The following is a 21,943-nucleotide window of genomic DNA, read 5'->3' on the forward strand; positions in this document are numbered from 1 at the left end:
AGACAACCAGTATGACCGAGCTGGTCGGTCAGCATCAAAGAGCTGGTTGACCACCGTGGCCAGCACCACCACCACCGCCACGCTGGACATCCAGCACGACCAGAATCAAATGAAAACATTCGCTATGCTGGTCGAGAGCTAGTTGTCCTGCTAGCTTACCAGCATATGCTATGTTCTTGTGTGGACGACCAAAACAAAGACTAGCTTAGACCATCCCAAACCAGCTGGTCTTAAGCTGGACCTTTGTATGTCTGTCTATCTGTCTATCTGTCTGTCTGTCTGTCTGTCTGACAGCTCTCCAGATAGTCTCCTGCTTTGTGAGCATCAGCTGTGTTAATGTTCAGTGTTCGGCAGCTGCTTAGAGAAGCCCATGGCTGCTGATTGTTGGGACAAGGCCCTAGGAAGCGGATTAAGGTCTGAGAGCTGGGTGGGTCCATTCTGGTGCTGGTACTGGTCCGATACTGCAGCACCATTTGAAAGGTGAACCGGTGCTAGTGACCTCTGACTCCCTCTGGAGTCTGTACAGACCATGCTGACTCCGTCTTCCCACCCGCGACCCCACCTCCTGTTCTTGATTTGGCTCTGTGGCGCCAATGGTGGCGCGAATCTGCTTCTCTATAAGGTACGCGTGTTTTGGGGGCATGTTCGTCCATCAGCAGGTTGGAGTCGTGTATTGGATGATCCCTAGCCGTTTAGCGTCACCATAGGAATCAGCAGAGCTCAGTGGGGAAGTGCGAGAGACCCGGCCTTTTTACAGCCTGCTACGACTTTAACAGTCGCGTAGCGTACCGAGCTATTAGCTATTTTCCGTATGCTTCTGAATGTGACGAGCTTTCGTACAAAAGGAAGGAAGAAAGGAAGCGAACAAGAAAAAAGGAAGTAACAGACGAGGAGTAAAGCGAAGGCCGGAGTACAAGAGAGGCTCTTTTGTGTGGGATGGGAGGCGTCGCACGCTGACTCGAACTGACAGCCAAAAGCGCGAGTGTAGGCCTGCCTGTGTGAGCGCGGAATAAGCCGTTTAGCCATGCCCCGCCGCCGCCGCCCGCCTTTGGCCTGGACACTGAAAACACAGCTCCCTAATCCACTCGCTCTCAGAAAGGGCCGCCCGCCACGCCAGCCCACAATGCATCACGGCCTTTGGGCTTGGGGTCGTTAACATAATATTAAGGCTGGGAAGTGGAGTAGTGTGGAGTGTCTGTGTGTATGTAACCCCAGTGGACTGTGTTCTGCGGCCGCCGTCGAGGGACCGTCCCGTGCTGGGGAGGGCCGGTGGTTTTCCATCACAATAGAAGCTGAGCTAATACCATGTCGGGCCGACCTACATAAAGGAGGGTGATAAAATCACGTTCTGGGCTTGGAGAGCACAAAAGCGGATGAGCTAATGCACATCTGCTGATTGAAAACCTATCAGCTTTAGACAAATGTCCATCCATTCAGCCATTGTCCAGCACATCTTACCTTAAAAACAGCCAAAACACTATGACCCTGGACCTTGTTATAGGCAGTCCACCTTAATTCCACCTTAATTCAGCCATTGAGCGTTCTTCGAGTACACAGAGTGCTGCCTTCACCCGTTCACTGTCATTCTAATGCTGGATTTAGTGGTGGAGATGCAGCTCTTTCATGAAGGCCATATTTGTGCTGGTGTTGCTGCACAGTAGAACAGTGCACCCCCACTCCAGACTCTGCTAAATCTTGGCTAAATCATGACGATATATACAGGTAATCCACACATCAGGTAATCTACAGGTACAGTAATAAACACAGTACCTGTACAAGAGAGACATAAGTCTATATGTCCAGAAATTTGTGGACACCCCTTGAATGAATGCATTCAGCTACTTTGCTAAGTTGCACCCATTGCTGACACAGTCTAGTCCTGGTAAAGAGGTACTGCCAATAGAATAGGACTAACAAGAGCACATAAACCAGATGGACCAATTGGCACCATGAGGGCCAACCCAAGCTTTTTTTGGGTCCCTATACAGATTTTCATTTGGGGCCCCCCATACCACCACCTCAGCACCAGATGCTTCATCATTCCATAGGCTATACTGTGTGTGTAACATATCCACTATTATTAGCATTATTTGTAATTAGCTACATCATACTGGTGCCATCCTTGCTATTGTTTTGACCCCTTACAGGGATAGCAAACTATTTTATTAATTATGAAAATCAATAATGTTTTATTATTCATTGTTATTTTAAATATAGCATTTTTTAATCATGATATTTTGGTGCTCTTGAGGCCCACTGATGGCGTCGGGGCCCTAAGTGGACGCAAAATTCGACTATGCCTTGGGCCGGCTCTGGAAGCCTTGGGCCTAATGCCAAGTGGAGCATTGGAAGAACTGTGTTCTTAGAAATGATGATGATGATGATGATGGTGCTAATTCAATCCATTTGGGATGAGTTAGGGAGCTCACTAACGCTCGCCCTTGTCCCTTTTTATACCCTTGATTTCAGAAGACACAATGCTTTTGTCCACGTGTAGCGTCCCCTTCTCCGCCACCATCTCCACCATGTCCAATTCAGCCCTGAGGACTAAGCTGGCCTTTCTAATGATCTTGCTTAGTCTTAGATTAGATTCCTTGAGCTACCACACTACTGCATTCAGCTGGCGAGCAGGCAGGGCATCTGTATATCAGCGGCCTAGCCCTGGTGAAACACAGCCCCGTTCAAATCAGCTAAAAGAATAAGAAGCGTCTTTGAAAAGAAAGGAGGATTTAATCCATGGACTTGTGAAGACTGTTCAAATGTGTGTGAATTTATGGCTCCCTCTCCGAGGCAGGCCGGTGGAGCCTCTGTGTGAGTGTGTTTCGCAGCTCCGAGCTCCTGCTGTGGTCCAGACCCATGCTGTGCTCAGCTGGGGGTCAGCGGCGCTCCAAAGACTTTCGGCTTTTGGGGAGAAAAAGCGGCGTCTCCAGCCTTCCAGCCTCATTCCCTCGCTACCCAGCTTCAGAGGGAGGTTTGGGCTACTTTTTCTTTTCCTCGCATACTTTCATTCCTCTTCAGCTCCTCAATGCTCTCAATCCCTCTGTAGCCAAGCGCAGGATCTGGAGTGGGGGTGGGGGGGTATGGAGAAGGCGCGGGGATTCAAATTTCACCTCATGGACGTGTCTGCAGAGGCAGGAGGAGAAGGAAGGAGGAGAGCCGGAGTGGAAGTGTTGTGTATCTGTGTTGAAGGACAGTAACTCAGGTATGTGGGTCTATATGGTACGTGTGATCGTCCGTGAACTTGGCATGGCATGCGTTCTGTTTGTTGAGAAAAAGCAGCCTCCGATCCATTGATTTCGAAATTCGGCCTAGGTGTGCTGCATTAAGAAGATACACCGATGAGCCAAAACATTATAACCACGCCCAACATGCTGGTAGTCCTTTATATACTTCCAAATTAGCTTTGATTCAATTGGGATTAACCCTACAACACGTCTGAAGGTGTTATTAGGTGAAGATGAAGATGCTGTGGTATTAACAGCTGCAAAATGGACAGCCCAGGGGGGTCCAGAGCATCATTCTCCCTCCACTGGCTGGTCTTCTTCCCACAGGGCATCCCCAGGTAAAGTGCGTATGCATACCAGCCCGTCCACGTGATGTAAAAGTAGACGGCACTGTGGGCTCATTGTGGGCTCTTTCAGCGGTAGACGGGGGTTAGCATGGGCACTCTGACTGGTCCACAGCTATGCAACTACCTCTCGTAACATTTCTGAGACCCAGGAGCCTTTCTCTTGGATCAGATCAGACGGGATAGCCTTCTTTGTCGCCAGTTTGTGGTTTAATCCTCCTCGTACCACTATCAGTAGGTATATATATATGTGCCAGACTTATCAGTCGCTCAAGGGCTCTAGCTTCAATCCCATTATGGGGGATCATGTAATAACTCAATAAGCAAAACTTAGGATGTTTGTGGACATCCCTCTTGATGAATGCATTTAGATACTTTAAGGTGCACACACAGATACAGCTTGTCTAGTCCCTGTAGAGAAGTATTGCCAATAGAATAGGACTCTCTGGAGCAGATAAATATGAACCTATTGGCACCATGCTGCCTAAAAACCAGGCGTGGGCTAGAAGGGTATAAAGCCCCCTGGCATTGAGCTGTGGAGCAGTGACAGAACTGTGTTCTCTGGAATGATGCATGGTGCTTCATCCAATACTTTTTTTTGGATGAGTTGGCGAGTTGGGGATGAGGCGGTCTTTTTTAATACCCTTGATTACGGAAGAAACAAGGAATGTGCAGGTGTCCCAATATTTTTGTCCATCTAGCGTATTTAGATTTCAATATAAATTAGGTGTAATCTAATAGGGATTTATATGGGGAAGGCCTCGTAAGAATCCCAGCACGCACTGTGACAGAGGGGTATTATGTATCCATCAGCTTGCCAGACGATAGCACCTTGCGTTCCTTACTGATTTCAGCTTTTCTCCTCCAGTATGTGTCAACGCTGTCACCATCTGACTGTAATTAAAACAGCCTGAGCAAACCACAGCGAGAATCAGATTGTGAGCTACCTAAGGCGCCAACCTGGGATGATTATGAACCTTTTGTAAATGGGGTCAGTATGGTCCGATAGCGGATTACGGGCCTTCTAATCTTTTATTATCTGTTGAGAAGCCAAACATCAGCGTTGGCATTAGCGTCATGGGATTAGGCACGGGATATTTATTTAAGACCTGTGCTGGATGTCCCTGTATTGATGAATCGTAGAGATTTGTGCCACTCTATTAACTCCTGCTGACCACCAGAGCATCGCATAGCATAGCATAGTCATTGCTTTGCTTTGCCTTTAGCATTTTGACAAGAACATTAATTTTTAGCAATTATTCCTGCTACCATGAGTCTGGTGACAGTGCTGCTATCCATGCGGTTAGCCCTGCAAACTGAAAGGCCTCATCTGGAATGCTGGGGATTAGCTATTAGCATAGCATTAATACCTACTCGTGTCCTGTGCTTTTGTTTAGCTTCCTCATGAACCACCTTTGACATCGTTATTTACGTTTTTACGTCGAGTAGAACCCTTGCTAACCTGTCTAATGACCTATGGCACCATGTAATTAGCTGGTCAGGGGGTTGCTGGTGGTTTGATCCCCCTTTCCCAGCTTAGTGGAGCCTCTGCTAATATCCTTTCATAAAAATATCTAGGTAAAGGAGCTAAGGTCCAACAGACCAAGGCAGCACCAGGTCATTATGGCCTGAGGACATGCCCCTCTAGATGTCTCCATGCTCTTGCTCTTTCTTGGTGGAGGCCCTTTACCCTCACATGGGTTGATGCCCTACTTAAGGCTGATTACACTGTGGCACATTTTGCTGGTCACGCTAAGCTTTTTCCTGAAATTTGCAGATATGGAACCTAGCCACCACAGATCTCCCTAATGCGTCCCGAAGAAGCCCCTGTTAAAGCCACTCTGGTTGACCCCCAGGCTCGCTCTAATCAGGTGCCACCCCTTTATTCACATTTATCACCCCCAGCTCTTTTAAACAGAAATATAACAGAAGTTATTTAAGCAATTACGTCAAATATTCTTAGGATTAAGGCCAGAAAATGTCAAATCTAGTCAGTCTCAGAAACCCAACCTTCAGTTTCCAGTGTTTTGGTCTCACCTCATTCATAGAGATGGCCGCAGAGTGAACAGGCTTGCCCATAAGGGCTTTGGTTCAGCTCAGCCTGCGGAGGGATACAGTTTTAGTGTGAAAAAGCTGTTAGCTGCTTCTCAACCAATCAGATTGCGAGGCCGGAACGAACTGTTGTATAAGATATCTGTATATGTTAACGGAATCTCTTTCACATTGGGCTGAAGGCTGTGTGTGTGTGTGTGTGTGTGTGTGTGTGTGTGCAGGGGGGGGTGTTCTGAGGGGTGTAACTGCTACTTCTAGAAGTGATGGCTGCTTTGGCGGAGCATCAGCGTGTGTTTGTGTATGTGCATATGTAAATGACGGGTGTAGCTGTACCCCCTGCGGTGTTTAATCGATACCCACATTAGGCTGGGAGGGATAAAAACAGAGTTTCCCTCAGCTGTCTGTTCAGTATTCAGTCTGGAGGCTCGGATTAACGCCAGATCTCTGGAAGGAGCTTCAGGTGCCAGAGCCTGGAGAGGAAACGTGCATAAGATATATATATATATATATATATAGCTGAATTACACTGATCTGGTTCTGAGTCAGAATCAGTAAAAATGACAAGTGTAAGGATCAGGACCGGTTTTGGGTTTTGGACCGGTCACACAGGTTTTGCGTCCGTCCTTTGATAAGTTACACTGGTTAGTTTCAGACTATCAGTTTCAGACTTTTCCAGTCCCAGACCTCAGCTAACCACACATCAGGAGGCGAACTCAAAGCTCTGAGCGAAAAAGATAAACTCAGGGAAGTGAGCGAGTAGCCAAGCTAGGCTAAAAGCTACCTTTAGTCAAGTGGTTTTCACCATCATGCTTCAGCTTGCATTAGCTAGACTAATTACAAAAAATAATGAGAGTGTTTTTGCTACAGTGCTAAAATCAAAGCTAAGCCATCCCGGTCATGCTGCTGGCCATCGGCAGCCGAGGCCCAGGGGAGCACAACAGGCCTTGCACTTTCTAGGGTGAGTGGATGGCGCTCTCTCCCCACATCACTTCAGCACCGGGTTCATCGGAGCCGGGTTCAGCGAAACCTCCTTCCAGGCGTGTTGGTTGGTCGCCCGGTGATGTTGCCTGGTGATCGGCGGCAGTTCGAAAAGGAGGCGATGGCTGGCTGCACACGTGCCTGAGGGGCCGTGTGTTGGTCTTCACCCTCACTAGTGTCGGGAGCATTGCATGTGCAGGGGCTGGGGGCTATGCTAAAACTGCATCTGAGCATTTATCGCTTTAGCCAGTGTTACACACCTACTATGTCTACACCAAACCACAGTGTAAGTGCTTTCTGTGGTGCTTTTAAGTTAAGATAATGTTCTGCACTGAGGCTGATTTACGATACTGGATCAGTATTATCTAATTAGCCTAATTAGCTCAAAATCGATGAATTCTGGCTCTTTATCACTTTCTGATAACATGATGGCAGACTCAGCTAGACTTTAAGCTTGATGGATCGCCCTACAATTGATTCGATTAGATGGAGATCCAGGGAAATCTTAAGGCGTTTTGAGCTGTATGTGGATGTTGCAGATTTCATAATCCAACAATTCTGTAATATCAGTAATATCACTGAATTCTGATCTGTGGTAGAAAAATCTTAACACTGCATCAAATTCCCAGCTTCGCTTGAAGCCATTAATAATACAGAGCACAGCATCTGTTAAGACAATGTCCTATTTCTGTGGTGATGAGGGAGTAACTCCACGCAAAAACACACACGCTTGTGAATCCCCCATCCCCCAGCTCACACACACACACACACACACACACATACGCGAAGTACTAGCAAAATGCGAAAAGCCTGTGCTGCTGAAAAACTGGTTGAGGAGCAACCCATCTCCAGGATCAGTCTACAGCAGGGCTGGGCGACGGAGGCCGGGGTCTAGCACAGTTTGCTGACCTCCCTGCTCTGTCAGGTCTAGCAAACCGGACAATTAACAGGTGAGTTGAATCAGATGTGTTTGAGCAGGATGAGAATAAAACTGTGCATGAATCCAGCCCCTCAGGACAGGAATTGCCCACCTCTGGTCTATCAATCTAGAACATATCTAGTACCGGCACTGATCAGTCCAATCCAGTCTGAATCTGTAACTAACCTAGCCTGAAATACCACAGAATTGTCTGTAGCACAGCATGATAGATACAGTCATGGCCACTTATATAAGATATGACATAGCCATAAAGGGCAACTCCACCAAATTTTGAAAATTTCAGCATAAATCACTGGTTAAAACGTAAGCATACTCGTTTAGAGCAGTTTGGTGTACATTGCTTCATTGTGGAGAAACGTACTGACTCCTTTTTCTGTACAGTGGTTTTGAATGGAACCAGGTCACCTTGACCGTATGCCACAAATACAGGCATTTCTACTAGACATTTAGCTGCCCAAACCCACCAGTGAACCTACACGTGTCTTCAGAGGTTTATATGTAATGGTAAAAATGGTAAAATCATTTCAAATGAAATCTAGAAATACATAAATAAATAAAAATAAATAATTGTGGGACTATTTTGCGGCACAGCGCTGCAGGTTTTAAGGCGTGAGATGATTACTGCGTCGCGATACGCGAAGATGACACGAGCGAGTGTGACCGTACAAAGGCCGGGAAAAGCCAGAGGCGAGGAGAAGGAAGAGGCACAGGATGGAGAGGGAGATTGCTGTGTAGTGTGCCATTACGATGGGTGTAGCTGCCAAACACACCCAGCTTTCACAACTCTCGCGCACGCTTTTCCCAAGGCTTCTCCTGGGAAGGCAATTAGCTTTTACGGTTTTGGTGTGCTTTTAATTACCCGCACAGCTCCCTCTCTCCTACTAGCCTGTGTGAAGGCTTAGAAAGAGACAGAAAGAGAGAGAGAGAGAGAGAGAGAGAGAGAGAGATGTACGTTTGATTGACAGATGTGTGAAGAAAGACCGAGTCGTCGTCCTCTCGCGCCCCTTTCGAGAAACCGCAGTGTGTGATGATACAATTTACCATAAACTCATGACTGAGAGTCTAAGTATTTGCTTATCTCAGCCAGGCCTTTATAAGGGAAATTTCCGTGTTTTCCAACCTAAGCTCCGTCGTTGCATCCTGATTACATACTCCGTTACCATGGTTGTGATTCGGATGTGTTTCCCGCGCTCAGAAAAGACCAGAAAACCTGTGGATTTGAACACAAGCCAATAGGAGGCTGCTGAGTTTCGTAAATGAGTTAGTTAGTTTCATTAGGCTTTAGACTATGGGTCTATATGAAGCGAAATCCACCTACGGAAGCTGGTAGCTATCGCTAATGCTACAATCTAAGCAATAACGATCCTTTATTGCACAAAAACACGGTTCTTTGACTCAGAGAATACCCAGCAGGCCCTAGGTGCCAGTTAGAGGTCAGTTATATTTGAGTTGAAATGTTTCACATCAAATTTCATTGGATTTTGTTTGAAAATCAAAGTCACATGTGCTTCAACACTGGGTTGACATCAAGCGTCCATGTTAGACTCACAACTAAGACCAGACGGTCCTGCCTAGCCGTCCAGTCTAGCAAAGGCAATTTCGCTAACTGCCTGACTGACAGACTGACAGACAGACTGACTGACAGACTGACAGACAGACTGACGAGCCTAGTTCAAATGTGTATTCTTGTGTGTGCATCATCAAGTGGTGCGAAGACACACTGTGGCATTAATGTGTGTGTCAAAGACATTAGCAATAGCATGTAGACTCAACATTGCTATCGTGGCATTAGCAGCATGGCTACTGCTGAGTTAGCATCGCCACAGCACCGGCCGCCGGCCTCGCCCAGCATCGCTATAGCAGCGTTAGCATCTCTACTGCAGTGTTAACCTTGTTATCATGCCGTTACGCTCGACACTGCTGGCCGCCGGCCTCGCCCAGCATCGCTGTAGCAGTGTTAGCATCTCTACTGCAGTGTTAACCTTGTTATCATGCCGTTACGCTCGACACTGCTGGCCGCCGGCCTCGCCCAGCATCGCTATAGCAGCGTTAGCATCTCTACTGCAGTGTTAACCTTGTTATCGCGCCGTTATCTTCAACACCGCTGGCCGCCGGCCTCGCCCAGCATCGCTGTAGCAGCGTTAGCATCACTACTGCAGTGTTAACCTTGTTATCATGCCGTTATCCTCGACACTGCTGGCTGCCGGCCTCGCCCAGCATCGCTATAGCAGCGTTAGCATCTCTACTGCAGTGTTAACCTTGTTATCATGCCGTTATCCTCGACACTGCTGGCTGCCGGCCTCGCCCAGCATCGCTATAGCAGCGTTAGCATCTCTACTGCAGTGTTAACCTTGTTATCATGCCGTTATCCTCAACACTGCTGGCCGCCGGCCTCGCCCAGCATCGCTGTAGCAGCGTTAGCATCTCTACTGCAGTGTTAACCTTGTTATCGCGCCGTTATCTTCAACACCGCTGGCCGCCGGCCTCGCCCAGCATCGCTATAGCAGCGTTAGCATCTCTACTGCAGTGTTAAACTTGTTATCATGCCGTTATCCTCAACACTGCTGGCCGCCGGCCTCGCCCAGCATCGCTGTAGCAGCGTTAGCATCTCTACTGCAGTGTTAACCTTGTTATCGCGCCGTTATCTTCAACACCGCTGGCCGCCGGCCTCGCCCAGCATCGCTATAGCAGCGTTAGCATCTCTACTGCAGTGTTAACCTTGTTATCGCGCCGTTATCTTCAACACCGCTGGCCGCCGGCCTCGCCCAGCATCGCTATAGCAGCGTTAGCATCACTACTGCAGTGTTAACCTTGTTATCATGCCGTTATGCTCGACACCGCTGGCCGCCGGCCTCGCCCAGCATCGCTATAGCAGCGTTAGCATCTCTACTGCAGTGTTAACCTTGTTATCGCGCCGTTATCTTCAACACCGCTGGCCGCCGGCCTCGCCCAGCATCGCTATAGCAGCGTTAGCATCACTACTGCAGTGTTAACCTTGTTATCATGCCGTTATCCTCAACACCGCTGGCCGCCGGCCTCGCCCAGCATCGCTATAGCAGCGTTAGCATCTCTACTGCAGTGTTAACCTTGTTATCATGCCGTTATCTGTGCTACTATTGGCCGCCGGCCTTGCCCTGCATTGCTATGACAGCTTTAGTATCACTACTGTGGTGTTAGCATCTCTACTGCATTGTTAACCTTGTTATCGTGCCGTTATCCTCGACACCCATGGCCGCTGCCCTGACCCAGCACCGCTATGACAGCTTTGGCGTCACTACAGTAGCGGTAGCATCCCTCCTGCAGTGTTACCATTTTTAACAATTTACATTATCTCAGAATTTAATGATGAATGGACCAATAGAAATGCTCCAAAATTATCTGTAATTAAATATTTCTACACTTCCATTCCGTAAAATCGGCCTTTTGGAGATTTAGGAGGTTTCTGGAAATGATGCAGACTGCACACTGCACAGATGAAACAGTCTATATAATGTAACGTATATCACACTGCTCCTCACCCCCCTGTAGAACCCTTTCTGCTGTAGGTTCATCTCCCTATAAATGGAAAGCTGAGCGGTGTTTTCTCAGCCTACAATCTCATTAGCAACGCCCGAGAAGATGCCTTCTCATTTCACTCATGAGAAGATACCGTGACCATGTATATAGCATGTTCCCATGCGTACAGATAGAGGCCCGTGAAGGGTTCTTCAGATTTGGAGGGTACTCTACGCTATGCAGTGGTTTGAGTATTGTTCCCATTTAGAAAACAGCTTTAGAGTTTATTAATGAGCTTCAGCATTCAGCCACGGCAGATGGTTATTAAAGCACAGCCTGGACGCAAATACTGTATATAGCTTCTGGATTTGTTGGAGTTTATGTCATTTTCTTGGAAAATACAAATACATTTTATTACTATGCAATATGACAGATTTATAAATGATATATATATATGTAATACATGTTTACATGAATTGACTGCTAAATCTGCTGCCTGTTAAGGCTGGTAGAAAACAAAAACGGTAAATTAATACAAATGATTTATTTGTATTAATAATGTATCTCTGTTATTTACACCATTTCTGTTTTTTTTGTATATTTTGAAAGATATAATAGTAAAGAAAATACCTGTTAATTTGTATTAGTAGTGTATATTAGTAGTAGAATCATTTACAAATATGACATATATAAAAGATCTAACCATAAACACCAAGATAAACATAAATATAAACTAAAAAAATATATAACAAGAAATAAATGTAATTTTAAATAATTAAAATAATTAAATATCCATATGAAACCAGCAAATAAATGTAGTACCAATATACTATATATTTGTACATAATGATACAAATAAAAATATATAACTATCCATTAATATACGCCTTTCATTTATCAATTGACTGCAAGTGCTGTGGCCTGCAAACATACAGCAGATATCCTATTTGTTTTCTATAATTCTCAGTTTTTCACACATTTTGGAAATAAATTGTGAAAAATTACAGATTATTTTAACATTATTCACAAAATAATTAATACATTTTATTTTTAAATAGGTTTTTAAATACAATTTAAGTATTGTTTTATTGTTTTATATATATAAATATATATATAAGTGTATTTATCTATTTTTAATACAGTTTATTTAATAAACTGTAACAGAAACAAATATAAACCAATATAATTGTATGAATAAAATATATATATGTACAAACATACATTCAAAAACATTTTTAATGTATTTCATTGCTTTTAAATAGATTTCCCTCATATTCTCACATGTATTTCACAATATTTCTTTTGTTTATTATATTCCTGTTCATATTTTTATATTTATTCCTGCTGAGCTTGCTGAAGCGCTTTACACGTGCCTTTTCGCATCAGTGTGAACGAACTGCAGAAACAAAAGACTGTAATTAGCTGAAGCTGTTGCTAAAGCGGTTAGCCGGGGTGCACTCTTTTAGGCTCTGCACAAAAGCAGGAGCGACCAGAATGTGTCATCATTCATCACGGGAACGGCTCATCATAGATGTGTGTGTGTGTGTGTATATATATATATATAGTGTGGGGGAAATACACTAGCATTGCAGAAGTGTTCATATGTTATCAGCTGACTGTCGTTTAGCTCAGCGTGACTGAACTGTTGGTCAGTCTGAGCATCTTTCAGGTCAGTCTGAGCGATTTTGGCCCTTAGTATCCTTAGCCCCCACCACCCCAAACCGACAGAGGGTGTCATCTGAGAGGAGGCCACAAAGGCACGTCTGAAGCCCCTTTCTCCAGGAAAAAAGTGTAGCTTTTTGTTTTCGGCCTTTTTGTGCCAAAGCCCTTGAACTCCTTTAATGCCGGCTACCAAACCGTGGCTAATGGCTCCTGGAGAGAGAGGCCGGATTGGAGTGTCTTTCTTTTCCCCACTATCCCCCCCCCCCCAAAAAAAAACAGAGCTTAGAAAGAGGGGCTTAAATTTCGGCATGCCACCCCCTCACACACCCTCACACACTCCTCTCAGGAGCGAGCAGGATGAGCTTACAAGCTGACGACATCTCTTTAATAGTAGCTCTTTTTTTATGTAGTAGCATTTACTCCACATTTGGTTAAAAAAATCCAACCAGGTGCCTCGCAGGTCTTCTCTGGGCACTATCAGTGGTTCTGCTGGCGTGTGGTTGACCTCCTGGTTGACCTGAAGTCTCAGTCTGATCATGCTACCGTTCTCGGGCCTTCTGAAGCAACTCTGGCCACCACCTACCATCCACTGGGCGACTGGGTAAGAGTCTAGCTGGGTACGGTGCTTAAAGGGGAATTCCACAACAACGTTATATGAAGGGACTGCAGTGTTTACAATGCAATTAACTTCTCCAGATCCTCCAGAGAACCTGCACGAGCCTGCAGTGCCTTCTTTGCAATGTTTTTGATGGTAAAATAGTAGAAAGTCTGACAATGGTTTGTCTTTGGGAGCTAATCTGCCTTAGATCACCGTGTCCGTACCTGTTCAGACCTAAAGCTCGTCTCAGAACGGTGGTAGAACAATGTCTCAGGCATTAGGCGGCGTATTTAGCACTGTTTAGTGTAGTCATTATTGCTTCGGGGGAGCTTTCAGACACATTAAACTTTTCAGACGTCTGGTTTCATTCACCGCCACTGTGAATAATTCTGACCTGGACCGTTTTTTTCTAAACCAGTCTGAAATTACAGCTTAATGATATGTTAATTATGCAGAAATATGGCAAAATACACTCTTAAAAACAAAGATTCCTAAATAATGCTTGGATATAATGTATGGTTTATAGAAAAAAAACTTTATTCGTATGAAATTACACTGGGAAAGCTCTACAACAGTGGCTGGTTAGAAAAATGGTTATTTTCTGGCATCGCAGCTTTCATTTTGCAGAGCTTTTATAGGCATTAAACTGTCCAGACAACAATTCTGACTATGTATGTTTCTCTAAACCACTGAAATGACAACATAATAATAACAGAATTATGCAGAAATGTATTTAAATATTGTCAAATTCTACGTCAGGCCTCCATCAGCTTGGGTTTACACTCTTCAAGACCTTTACAAAGTTTCTAAATGACGCTTGAATTTGATATTAGTATAAAAACATTTACACAGCAAATCTGGTTCATCTACACCATTGGTTAAAATTGATTAAAATAAAAGGTATTATTTATGGCATCACTCCAGATAACCCTTTTTGGCACCTTCAGAAGAAGTTGTTCAGACGTCTGCTTCCATTCACTCGGCACTGTGAACAATTCTGACCAGCTACGATTCTCTAAACCACTGAAATATATACAATACAATACAACATAATAAAAATGTATTAATGCAGACAATTAGTAAAATATGTGAAGTTCTACGTCAGGCCTTCTTCAACTTGGGTTTACTTGGGTTTATACGTTTCTAAATAGTGCTCGGACTTCATGTATGGTTTGAGGAAAAAAGGTTAATACTATAGTACAGTATAATATAATATAGTATAAAACACTACACAATTGATTGATTAAAAAAGTGGCTCTTTAATGGAATCGGTCCAAATAACCTTTTTTTCAGACGTCTGGATGCAAGTCTGACGTATCTCGGTACGTTTCTCTAAACTCTCTAAGAACAAATCTGTGGAATTCCATGTCAGGCCTTCCTCAGCTCGGGTTTACATGCTCAAAAACAAGGGTTTCTAAATGGTGGATTGGATGGTTGGATTCAATGTATGGTTTTATGAAAAACATTATTAGTAGGAAACTTTTACTCTACAAAATTGGTTCATCTGCACATTGATTAGTAAGAGAAATGTGGTTAATTTCTCCTTTTTGGCACCTTTTTAAAAAAGTGGCTGTGTTTTTAAATGCTGCATTGTAGTGGTGTTGTTCTAGCTAGCCTAGACCAGACATGGGGTCCTGTCAAGCTAATTGTGTTGTGAAACGTACATGAAACGTATACAGCCTAGTTGTCTCAGTGTGTGTGTGTGTGTGTGTGTGTGTGTGGCAGCTGTAGGATCTAAGAGCTTTGTATTGTATTTTATTAGGGCCTTTAAGCGTATATGCTGTATGTTGTAAACCTGTATGCTGTGTGCGTATATGCTGTATGCTATAAGCTTTTATGTTGTATGCTGTGTGCGTATATGCTGTATGCTGTATGCTATAAGCGTATATTCTGTATGTTCTAAGCCTTTATGCTGTATGCTATAAGCCTTTATGTTGTATGCTGTATGCTGTATGCTATAAGCGTATATTCTGTATGTTCTAAGCCTTTATGCTGTATGCTATAAGCCTTTATGTTGTATGCTGTGTGCGTATATGCTGTATGCTGTATGCTATAAGCGTATATTCTGTATGTTCTAAGCCTTTATGCTGTATGCTATAAGCCTTTATGTTGTATGCTGTATGCTGTATGCTATAAGCGTATATTCTGTATGTTCTAAGCCTTTATGCTGTATGCTATAAGCCTTTATGTTGTATGCTGTATGCTATAAGCGTATATTCTGTATGTTGTAAGCCTGTATACTGTAGGCGTATATGCTGTATGCTAAAAGCCTTTATGTTGTATGCTGTAAGCGTATATGCTGTATGCTGTAAGTGTATATGCTGTATGCTGTAAGTGTATATGCTGTATGCTATAAGCCTTTATCTTGTATGCTGTGTGCGTATATGCTGTATGCTGTAAGTGTATATGCTGTATGCTGTAAGTGTATATGCTGTATGCTATAAGCCTTTATCTTGTATGCTGTGTGCGTATATGCTGTATGCTGTAAGTGTATATGCTGTATGCTATAAGCCTGTATGCTATAAGCCTTCATGTTGTAAGCGTATATGCTGTATGCTATAAGTGTATATGCTGTATGCTATAAGTGTATATGCTGTATGTTGTAAGCGTATATGCTGTATGCTTAAAGTGTATATGCTGTATGCTATAAGCGTATATGCTGTATGTTGTAAGCGTATATGCTGTATGTTGTAAGCGTATATGCTGTATGCTATAAGTGTATATGCTGTATGTTGTAAGCGTATATGCTGTATGCTATAAGCGTATATGCTGTATGCTATAAGTGTATATGCTGTATGTTGTAAGCGTATATGCTGTATGCTATAAGCGTATATGCTGTATGCTATAAGCGTATATGCTGTATGCTATAAGTGAATATGTTGTTTGCTATAAGCCTTTATGCTATAAGTGTATATGCTGTATGTTGTAAGCTGTGTGTGTGTGTGTGTGTGTGTGTGTGTGTGGTTGTCTATCATAAAGCTGGGTGAAACTGGTAGGCCTTTAGGTTAACAAAGGTGCAGACTTGTACATGCAGCAGCAACTCGTCATGGTAATGTAAATCTCATATCTCATATCTCGTATCTCCAGAACAGCAACTTTACAGGAGAAGGAAAAGCCTTGAATTTCAATGGAAGTCAATGTAGACAGATTTTACCACATTTTGGAGCATTTCTATTGGTTCGTTCATCATAAAATTCACGATGACACAAAGCAAAGACTGACTGCCAGATTCACATTATGTCAAAAAGTGAAAATCGGCGAAAATGCTTTGAATTGCAAAGGTGTCGCTGTCGATCGCCCATGGTTCCTCTCTCTCTCTCCCAGCGGAGTCCAGTTTAACCTCTGCATGGTGTGAAATGAATCCTTTAGGATTGGGTGAATTACACATCGATTTGGTTCACTGCGGCGCTGATGTGTGTGTGTGTGTGTGTGTGTGTGTGTGTGTGTGTGTCGCTGTCAATATAGTCCTAAGTGAGGCAATATGAAAGGCTGGAGCAGGTGACATCCGTAAAGGACGGAAGGGAGAGAGGTGGAAGAAGGAGGAGTGAAGGGCAGAAAGCGGTGAGGGTGAGGAGAGAAAGGAGGAGACGCTGTCCATTGTGTGAATCCTGGCTTAAGAAAGCTGGACAAATGGACATAAAACCCACATCATTAAAGATACACATTTCTATAATTAATATCATCACATATGAGATTCATATTTACAATAAAGCGTGACGGGGTGGTAAATTCCCTCCAAAAAGGCCCGCCTTTCTTCATGCGGTTGAGTTCCTGACCTTGCAAACATGCCAGTATATAAATGACCCCATCTAACATGATAAAAAGCAGCCAGTACACTATATGTCCAAATGTTTGTGGACGCCCCTTCCAATGAATGCATTCAGCTAGCTAGCTAGCTCCTTTAAGCTGCACCCATTTGCTACAACATATGTGCAAATGCACACACACAACTTGTCTAGTCCCTGCAGAATTGGACTGTCTGAAGCTGATAAACATCATAAACCTATTGGCACCATGCTGCCTAATGCCAGGCGAGGGCTAGTAGACGGGTGTAAAGCCCCCCAGCATTGAGCTGTGGAGCAGTGGAAGAACTGTGGAGCTCCATCCAATAAATGTGGGTAACAAGCCAAGGTCAAGGATGCATCATAAATTCACACACACACACACACACACACACACATACACAAAGAGTCAGCCATAGCCTTATATGCTTTCTGCAAGCATTTGGTCTGATGGTATTTGAACACAGGCCAGGGTGGGTCCATTGTAAAGTGACAATTAAGTTAAATTGAACAGAATAGAATTAATAGATTAATAAATATAATTAATAAATAGACAAAATTTACTTGAATTGGCAACTTAAATTCAACTGAACTAAATGAATTGATTGGAATGAAACTAATTTGAAATCTATTGAATTAGACTTGAATTCAGTTCAACTAAATTGAACCACTCAAGTAAATGTACAGGTCCAAATCGAATTGAACTAAACTAAACTGAATTGACTTAACTTGAATTTTGTTTAACTCAACTGAATTTACTGACATTACTAGAATTTAATCAAAAGATTCGAACTGATTTGAATTGAATAAAACTGAATTGAAATGAATCAAATTGAGTTGAATTGAAAGTTTGTGCATTTTAAGGTTTAAGATTTAAAACTAAATTGATTGTCCTGACTTTAATTCAGTTGAACTGAATGAAACTAAATGAATCAAATTGAGTTGAAGTGAATCAGGGTACTGATGTCTGGTCTGGAAGCACTGAACGGGAGCTTTTTTTGGGTCCGGGTTGTTTTCAGAACGTCCTGCAGAATTGGGATTAAGACGGCCGGTGATTTAAACTGTAAACATTTACAGGATTGAGGAGAAATGTACTGTAATCTCACAGCTTTTCTTTTTAATAGCTTTCTGTCTGAAGGTCAAACGCTGACGCAGGAAGTGGAGGAACGGAGCTGCATTCAGTCTGATGAAAGCCTTCTCACTGCAGGCCGGGTTTACCTCCAGTGAACGGGTTCTGTAGGTCGGGAAGATTCAGTTCCTTTGTTCTCTGAAAATTCAGAGAGTGCCTTTCCTTTTTTCCTTTTAAGAGATATGTACGAATGTATATTACACACACACACACACACACACTGTAACAGATTGTTGTTGTATGTATTTAAACAGGTTTAGGCAGAATTCTATGATTTTCTCATAGCATTGTTCTCTTCACAGCAATCAGGCAGAAAATATTATAAATATTATATATATAAATATTATAATAAATATTATTTATATAATTATATAAATATTAATAATATATATGCACAGCTGTGAGCAAATGTTTGGGCACCCCCAAATTCCCTTGTTATAGTTCTATACAGGAAATACATTTCTTATCATTTTTTATATTCAAAAAGTATTATTATATTAATTTCTGTTTTATTTATATATATATAAATAAGACAGGATATCAGTACCCCCGAATGATTCACTAAAGACGCACCAGAGCAGGGCTGAAGGTGTTTGGCTGAATAAATCATTGTTCAATTCAATTCAGACTTTGATTCAATTTAATTCTATTCAATTCTGTTTAATTCTTATTTAATTAAGTTCATTTAAATTGAATTAAACTCAAGTCAAACAATTGTATTCAATCAAAGCTTCAAATGCACACAAGCGCCGCAGCTTCCATTACATTTGATTCACAATTTGATTCAGTTCAGTTCAGCTCAGCTCAGTTCAGTTCAGTTCAGTTCAGTTCAGTTCAGTTCAGTTCAGCTCAGTTCAGTTCAGTTCAGTTCAGTTCAGTTCAGCTCAGTTCAGTTCAGTTCAGTTCAGCTCAGTTCAGTTCAGCTCAGTTCAGTTCAGTTCAGTTCAGTTCAGTTCAGCTCAGTTCAGTTCAGTTCAGCTCAGCTCAGTTCAGTTCAGTTCAGTTCAGTTCAGTTCAGTTCAGCTCAGTTCAGTTCAGTTCAGCTCAGCTCAGTTCAGTTCAGTTCAGTTTGGTGTGTTTAATTTAATGTAATTAGTCAAGTAGTGGTGCAGCTTTAGGGACTTTCCGTTTACCTCTGTTTAATTTAGTATAGCATGAGTCTCCCATGAGGAGAGCTCTGGAGATTTTTTTAATGAACACAGTTATGAAAAACCCCCATTTTCTGAAGGAATTTAAAATTGTATTACTTACATTTGTATTTATTGTATTTATAGTGAACTTTACAGAAGAAGCAAAAAAATAACATTCAAAGGAAGTCAGTGTAAAAAGATCGCTTCCATTGTTTTCCATTTCGGAGCGTTTCTGTTGGTCCATTCATCATGAAATTGTATCACAGAAATGAAAAATAATAAAAATGCAAATATACTTTTTTTTCATGTGTGATAGTGATGATAAGTTTTATTTAGTTTATTTACTTTTATTTAGTTCCCCAGACCCAGATGTGGCCCAAGTCTAGACTACAGTACTTTAATGTTTGACATTACAATTTAGTCCAAGACTAAGCAGCATTTGTAGGAATTGTGTAGAATTTAAACACATAAATGATAATTGTAAAAAGAAAATAAAACATTTATGTATTCATATTTTGTAATACAATTAATACAAGTATTACTATTTAACATAGCTTATTTATTTAAATAAACACATACTTTTGTTATTCATTTATGTTTTTATTTGTTTTTATTTTTAAGATTTTGAAAAGGTCCTCAGAGTCCACTCTGCTTATACTGTATTTTACTGTAATGAGGAACCTTGCAACCTATATATAATACAAAATATATAAAATATAGAGAACTGCCAGACTCTTGTTATGTATATATAAATACGTCTGTATATATACATTGTTATTGTTTGGCCTATTTCTGAATGTCATTGGCTAATCAGTATCTGCAGTATAAGTGAGTGTAATATTTGAGCAGGTGATGCTTCCTCCAGTTATATACTGACGCCTATACGTGAGCAGCCCTGTAGCCGCAGATTTCACTGCCATCGTCTGGGTGCACTTGCGTGAGTAAGTGTGTGAGCGGCAGTGTTCAAGTACATCCTTCCTGCTGGTCCCCGCTCGGCGCAGGGCTCTCGATGCTGCGTACGTAACTGGAAAAGGCCTGATTCGTCTATGTACATCACATCCTCACTCAGTCAGTCCTGTGGTTCATCGTATCCGCCTCAGTGTAGAGCTGGCGTACCACAGGAAACGCATCTCATCCTTCTCTCAAATCTCCTGCATTTTCATGACGACGCTGTTGACCTTATTTCACATCTTCATTGACTGTGCAGGCAGAGCCAGCGCTGCTGCTGCAGGCTTTAGTGGCCGAACAAAGGCTCGCTTGTGCGGCTCGTCCACTCTCTGCGCACTGCCATTGACTGCTGAATGTACTGCAGTGAGGTTAAAGCACTCGAGCACAAGCATTTATTTTTGTACCTTATCAGTACAGTATGTGTGTCTACATATATATATATATATACACATACATATATATACACTACATATCCAAATGTTTGTGGACACCCCTTCTAATGAACGCATTCAGCTATTTTAAGTTGCACTCATTGCTGACACAGATGTGCCAATTCACACACACACACACACACACACACACACAGCTTGTCTACTCTCTATAGAGAAGGAATGGCAATAGAACAGGACTCTCTGGAGCAGATAGCAGATGAACCTAAGGCCAGGCGTGGGCTCGAGGGGTATAAAGCCCCCCAGCATTGAGCAGTGGAGCAGTGAAGAACTGTGTTCTCTGGATTGATGGTGGTGCTGAATTGAGAAATTGGGGATAAGGTGGGGTGGTGATCATCCAACATCCTGACCTCACTAATGCTTTTGATGTGTAATGCAATCTAATACTCTTACTAATGCAATTGCTACGACTACTGCTACTAGTAGTATACTAATATACTAGTATATTTGATACCATTACTAACTACCATTACATAACTGCTATTTTACTGCTACTTTTACAACTATTACTAATACATTTACGGTATTTAGCTGATGCTCTTATCCACAGCGACTTACTAGTATTACAGAGGTGAGCCAATGAGGTGTTAGGAGTCTTGCCCAAGGACTCTTATTGGTGTAGCGCAGCACAGCCACCCACACTACTACAGTATTACTACAGTATTACTACTACTACTACTATTATTACTACTGTTACTGTTAGCACTACTGCTACTACTACTACTACAAAAACTACTACTGTCTACCACAACTATTACTATTTATATATAATATAATACTACTACTTACTAACGCCACACCACTTCTACTACTACTTCACTACTAATAACACCAGTATTTACTTTTATACTGCTTTCCTGACACTTCTACTACATTCATTACATATTACGTTCATAGTAGTTACAGAGTAATACGATTTAAGATCATTAACTGAATAAAATGCACAAGTTTAAAGGGTTAAGACTTTAAACAGATTGACTTTGACATTAACGGCTCCAGCTCACAATAGAGCATGGTTTTATTTGGCAGCTCAGGCAAAATAGAGTTACAAATCCCTAACGAATCCCTAATCCCCAATGAGGTTCCTTAAATGAGACAGCGCATTCGCACATTAGGGCTAATGCTAATCTAGTAAAACCTAACTCAGAGGTTTTAGATATTTAAAGTCTTTCTAATTGCTATTAGATTAACACAGGCAGGCGTAGTGTACAC

General features: G+C 42.5%; 1 protein-coding gene across 2 annotated transcripts in view; it reads left to right on the forward strand.

Annotated features, from left to right (window-relative positions):
• The first annotated feature begins 3,119 nt into the window (after nucleotides 1-3,119).
• Nucleotides 3,120-21,943, forward strand: part of LOC140573543 (catenin beta-1-like) — a 36,607-nt gene continuing 17,783 nt past the window's right edge. The window contains exon 1 of one of the 2 annotated variants that reach the window (XM_072692969.1): nucleotides 3,120-3,202. The gene's annotated coding sequence lies outside the window, so the exon portion shown is untranslated. Of the gene's footprint in view, nucleotides 3,203-13,276; nucleotides 13,297-21,943 lie in introns of those variants that run through there. The other variant, XM_072692971.1, reaches the window with a different exon arrangement.

Source organism: Salminus brasiliensis, chromosome 12, assembly GCF_030463535.1.
Source record: "Salminus brasiliensis chromosome 12, fSalBra1.hap2, whole genome shotgun sequence".
NCBI lineage: Eukaryota > Metazoa > Chordata > Actinopteri > Characiformes > Bryconidae > Salminus > Salminus brasiliensis.